General features: G+C 40.0%; 1 pseudogene; it reads left to right on the forward strand.

The window, feature by feature from the left end:
• Positions 1 to 1,503: 1,503 nt before the first annotated feature.
• LOC122066707 lies at positions 1,504 to 5,742 on the forward strand (annotated as a pseudogene).
• The last annotated feature ends 804 nt before the right edge of the window (positions 5,743 to 6,546 follow it).

Below are 6,546 nucleotides of genomic sequence, written 5' to 3' on the forward strand. Positions count from 1 at the left end.
AAAAAAAAAAAAAAAAGTTGTGTACACCGCCTAATACAAGAGCATGGATCCTCTGTTCGTACGAGTCAGTGAACAACACCTGTCCTTTTTGTTTTCACATATACTCATCTTTATCCTCATAATGGCATAAAGTGGGACAAGTGTTGATCGTTGACTCATACAATCAGGTGATCGTACGAACAACGGATCCTATCTCCTAATATAAAAATGTATTTGTATTTCCAAGATTTAATACAATCACGGTGTACTGAACTGTCAAGGGACAACCACAAACCCTGCTGGGTGGCTAAGCCGAACTGCACCTGAGGAGCTTTATGTCTCAATGAAGGTGATCTGTCATCTACTTCATACATTGCGTAGGGGAGTGTCACTCCAAAATTAATTGCTTTGTAACAATCTGTTTTCTCTTTGAATGGGAAATGCAAATTGAAGGCTTTTGAGTCCATAATTGTAGGTTCCAAAGGCCCCAGAATGGACCGAGCACACAAGGGAATTAAGGTCAAGATGGGCTTGAATAAAAAAGCACAGGGTCTGCTAAGAGGTTGTGGAAGTGACTTTCACTTTAAAAGAATTGAATCTGTACGAAAAGTATTTGATCCATACTTGGACTCCATTCAAAATAAAAATCAATTAAAAGAAGAGAGATGAATCAAACACCAGAGAAAAATGATTCTTAACTGATCTGGACTTCACTTTGAAAAAACACTTAAACAAGTGGGCCCAAAGCGAGTTACCCACTTTTGGGTTTCCCTTTACAAAATTACCGACAAAAAGTTTTGGTCAACAAAAATACCCAAAATTAGGTTTGGGTTTACAAAACTACCCAAAACAGTGATTCTCCTTCATCTTCCTATTTGTTTTGTCATTTTTACCCCTGGCCAAGGTTGTAGCACGGCCTGATGGAGGCCGAGGTGGAGCACGGCCTGATGGAGGCCTAGGTTCAGCACGGCTTTACGGAGGCGGAGGCGGAGGTGGAGCGCGGCCTGATGGAGGCCAAGGTGGCAGAACGACCTGATGGAGGCCGAGGTGGAGCACGGCTTTACGGAGGCAGAGGTGGATCGCGGCATGATGGAGGCTGAGGTGGCAGCACGGCCTGATGGAGGCCAAGGTGGGCCAGGGGTAAAAATGACAAAACAAATAGGCAAATGAAGGAGAATCACTGTTTTGGATAGTTTTATAAATCCAAACCTAATTTTGGATATTTTTGTTGACCAAAACATTTTGTGGATAATTTTGTAAAGGGAAACCCAAAAGTGGGTAATCATGTAATTTTCCCATTGTTTTATGCCCTATATCAACTTGTGTAAAAATTTTCTGTAGTCACTGTATCTGGGAGGACTTTGATCATGACAGGACGCTTTTATCCGTGACATCCTTTTCGAGGGTCCCAATGACAAGACTTTTATTGTACCACCCATGGCAGCCGCACATATCTATATCCATATCCAAAGAGGATCCAAGAAAAATATTAAAATATTGTCCAACAATGATTGGCAGCTTCCTTCCTTCACATCCTCCCCTAATGTCTTCTTGGACCATTGCAGTTCTCCTAGCAGTACTGCTTGGAGGGCTCTTATCATTCCATCTCCGGCATGCATTAAGGGCCAAGCAACAGAGTGATCATGATCGTCGGCTACCGCCCGGTCCTTGGGGAATTTCTCTTCTTGGTAATCTTCTCATGTTGGGTGATCTCCCTCATCATGCAGATCAGGCTCGGCCTAATGCCAACTGTGGTGGTATCATCAGCTCAGGTAGCAGAGTTATTCCTCAAGACACATGACAACGTCTTTGCTGGTCGACCTTACATTATGGGTTCCCAGTATATGTCTTATGGGAACAAAGGTGTGCTTTTCTCACAATACAGTACATATTGGCGCTACATGCGCAAGCTTTGCACCATAGAGCTGCTAAGTGCAGCAAAGGTTGATTCATTTAAGTAGATGAGAAGGGAGGAGATGGGCCTCTTTGTTGGATCTCTTAGGGTGGCTGCTGAAGCTGGTGCGGTGGTTGATATGAGTGCCAAAGTGGGATCGTTGATTGAGGATATGACCTTTCAGATGCTGATTGGTAACAAGGTCGATAATTTCCACCTAAAATCAGTTGTTGAGGAATTTCACAAGCTTCTTGGTGCTTTTAACCTGGCCGACTTCATTCCCTGTATCGGAACACTTGACTTTCAGGTAAGTGAGTAGGTCTTTAACACTTCAGATCAAGGTTCTCAATCTCGGTTCTTGAATTGGGATCAGTCTCGATTGATACTGATTCGATACTACAGATCTAGTTTGCCCTGGATCAAATTGGATCGGATTGATCCAAGGGTTTAATTTAGGAAAAATTACATGAGTACCAATTTTTGGGTTTTCCTTTACATAATTACCCACAAAAAGTTTTGGTCAACAAAAATACCCAAAATCAGGTTTGAATTTACAAAACTACCCGCCAAAGTTTTAGTTAACAAAAATTCCCAAAATCAGGTTTGGATTTACAAAACTATCCAAAATAATGATTCTTCATCTTCCACATATAATCATGTATTTTTTTATGACTAAAACTTTGAGTGGGTAGTTTTGTAAACCAAAACTTAATTTTAGGTATTTTTGTTAACTTAAACTTTAAGTGGGTAATTTTGTAAAGGGAAATCTAATTTTGGGTATTTTTGTTAACTGAAACTTTTGATGGATAATTTTGTTAAGAGGAACCCAGAAGTGGGTGATCATGTAATTTTCCCTTTAATTTATTAGTTGTCTAGCATTGGGTGATACTAGTGGATTGGTGTTGAATCACTCAAGCCTTAGGCCTGTTTCATAATGTTTCTGCCATTTCTGTTTCAAAAAATATTGTCGTTTCTATAAGCAACAGAAAAGAAGGTATTTGATAATTGATTTGAACAATCTGTTCCGGGGCCCAACAAGACAACTGAGGCCGGGACCATGGCCGCGGGCACCCAAGGCCACTGCAATGCCATCGTCGTGGGCCTTAGCAACGTGAAGCGAAGTCTTCTTAAGACCTTCCCTATTGGAATCATCCCCCAAACCTGCAACAGAACCTTCACAGCATCCTCGATTTCGAAAATAGTATCTAATTCGTCCTTCAAATCCAGCTCCAAAGATCCAAATTTCACTTCATTTTCGAGCTGTCCAGAAAAATGGCCATCATCCAGAGTGCCCATTGACAGAATACAAATTCCACCAGTAGAACCGGCCAAAATCCGGATTGGATAAAATTAAAGCCTCGTTGAATCGAGAGGCTCAAAACCCCACTATGAAACAGGAACAATATGAAAAGTTCAAGGTACCCAGATGAAAAACGAAAGCATTAACAAAAATAGGGGTAAGAACAGATCAGGGTAGGACGTCAGAAAACAGAAAAATCAACCAACCCAGAAGAACGAAGTAACAGGAGGAGCAAACAAATAGTACAGAGCAGAAGAAGGAAGAAATGGGAAGAAGAAGAAGAGAATAGAAGAGGAAGAGCGGCTGAGCGTACAAACGTAAGGCTGCCGTTGATCTAGGAATGGGTGGAAGTGGATGATCCCCTTTCTCCTTGTCAAGGCCCTTCGTTGCCAAGGAGCGCCGCAGCGCCCAGTACCAACGGCCAGGCTCGGTCTGACCCTCCTCCTCCGCCTCCGAAACCTAGCCGAGAAGAAGAGGTTTGCGGGATTTCACGATTTTTGGGCACCAAATCTGTACCCATAAACGGCGAAACAAGTCATACTTGTTTGACTTGTTTCGTCAAATGACTTGTTTCATCATGTCCATTTCTAGGAACAAAAATTACCATAAATTTTGATTTCTATTTATGAAAACAGGAGAAATAGAACGAGTTTGTCAAACCCATTTTGTTCCGTTTCTTTTGCAGCAGAAATGCGTTTCTTGAAACGTTATCAAACGGGACCCTTAGAATTAATCACGACGGATATTGATCCCATGTGATTTCACTGATCCCAATCCAATTTTTGAAACCATGCTACAGACAAAATAAGAGCACATAGTATTAGTATAAGGAAAAGGTTGGGTATGCCGTCGATACCAAGTATGCTAGCACCCATTGTGTCTATCTCTCTCTTCCCTTTTTTTTGAAATGACCCCCATATCCTTTCTGAATGATACACCATCATGTGTTCCTATTGGTGCTATCCGCTAGCATACTTGATATCGGTGGCATACCTATCCCTCTCCCATTAGTATATTATAAAACAGATTGGTTGATCATGAAAAAGAAAGCTTCCCTTTTAAGTGGGCCATGTATCTAGATATGGGGGTGCTTGAAATTACCGCCCCACCCTCGGTGAAATCAAGAATTCCATTCAGGTTGAGGCTCTTGTTGGCCCCACGCTAGTGCAAAGATCAAGTGATCAGGCAGCAATCTCCTACAAAAACTTAGATGTCACCACTGCACCAGCGGCTGGGCCAATGGAAATGTATATGGGCATCAACTAGGAGGGGCAGGAGGATATTTTTGCATGCCCATGTGAGAGGGCATAGAGGGCGCAACAGAGAAGGGATCTTTTTTCAAAACTTATATTTAATCTTAAGAAATGAAAAGCTGTCTAGTCGCGTGATCCTTGCACTAGACATAGGGGCGCACGAAAACACAACCCCTATGAAATAAAAAATATATAAAAAAAAAATATCTGAGTCATATCGATACCCCTGTGCATACTCTCATTGGCCTCATGCCACCAGGGAGCGATCTCATGTCCTTTAAACTTTTATGAAGCTATACAAGAACGACATTTCAATGTCTTCAGGAAATCTAATAGGATTGGTGTGTTTAAGAACTTCACTGTTTTGGGTTGTCATTACAATATAAATTATTACCACGGAATTGAAAGAAGGGCAATCTAACCCAGAAAATTGTTTATCATTGTGCATATTAATTAGGGATTGGGTCGACGCATGATGAAAGTTAGCAAATTCTTTGATGAGTTCTTGGAGAAGATCATTGATGAGCACATAAACAATCCTAAAGACCATGAAGACAACCAAAAGGACTTCATTGATGTGATGCTGTCTTTGATGGTGAAATCAAAACATATCAATATTGTAGAAGAAGAACAGCACTACATGATCGATCGGACTAATATAAAAGCAATCATTTTAGACATGATTTTAGCTGCAATAGACACATCATCTGTCATAGTTGAATGGGCCCTCTCAGAACTCTTGAGGCATCCTAAGGTGATGGAAAGGCTCCAGGAGGAGGTGAGGAATAAAGTTGGCATAGATAGGCTAGTGGAGGAAGAGGATCTAGTTAGGTTGGAGTACTTGGACATGGTGGTTAAGGAAGCAATGAGGTTTCATCCTGTCGCTCCATTGCTACTACCCCATGAGTCTTTGGAAGACATAATAGTCAATGGATACCATATACCCAAGAAGTCTCGTGTGATTATAAATCCATGGGCAATTCAAAGGGACCCTAATGTGTGGTCAATTTATGATGATGCTGAAAAATTCTTGCCTGAAAGATTTATAGGAACTAATATTGACATCCAAGGACGTGACTTTAAACTTATCCCATTTGGATCAGGTCGTAGAAGATGTCCTGGTATATATCCGGGGCCTAACAGTTGTGAAACTATTACTTGGACAACTACTACATGGCTTCGATTGGGAATTACCCAATGACATGTCTCCTGACGACTTGGAAAAGACTCAGAAGTTTGGCCTAGCTGTTCCAATAGCTAACCATATACTCGTTGTTCCAAGTTGTCACCTTTGCCTTTCCGGCAACAATTTGTAATGAGAGTTTTATTTTATCCCATATTTGGTTAATTTTCAGTCTTAAAATGAGTTTATCCACTCCAAAGTGGTTCTTGAGTTACTGGTCGTTAGAATGTATTGATTGAACTGCTTTTGCTCCCTTACAACCTCATTCTGTCTTGTTGTTGTTCTTCTTCTTCTTTTTTTTTCATTTTTGTTTTCTGAAAATCAGCAAAGATATATATATATATATATATTAAAATAATGAATGAAGAGCGAGTGGTAGCAGGACGTACGTATTGCAATCTTATTTTCACTTTCTTTTAATATTAGCCGTCTATTTAAGTTTAGATTAATCTAAACCATCTATTAGTTTTTTTATATTGTAACTGATTCCTAGTTTTTAGGGTGGAGAGATGACGGATGTGATTACTTAACTTGTCTAATATTTTTTTATATAAATAAATAAATAACTAATAAAAATCCAATATAAGCGGACTCCTCCTTTGATTTTGTTGGGAATTCTCAATTCTCAATTCTCTCTCTCTCTCTCTCTCTCTCTCTCTCTCTCTCTCTCTCTCTCTGATGAGATAAGAAAAAAATCAACATAACTATTTTCAGGCACTGAACATATGAGAGACTTGACCACACATATCCAAAAACCATGTTTACATATTAATCATCAGGGAAGGGATTTGGATGGTAAAGTTTGCATATATGGCAAAATATAAATTTGAATTTATAAAGTAAACAAAGCTGTTGAATATCTAGGATTTTATTATTACTTATTGGGTAGATATTATTAACCTATGAGAATGTACCATGGATGCAAATCTTCACTGAA

Source organism: Macadamia integrifolia, unplaced genomic scaffold (genome assembly GCF_013358625.1).
Source record: "Macadamia integrifolia cultivar HAES 741 unplaced genomic scaffold, SCU_Mint_v3 scaffold2542, whole genome shotgun sequence".
Taxonomy (NCBI): domain Eukaryota; kingdom Viridiplantae; phylum Streptophyta; class Magnoliopsida; order Proteales; family Proteaceae; genus Macadamia; species Macadamia integrifolia.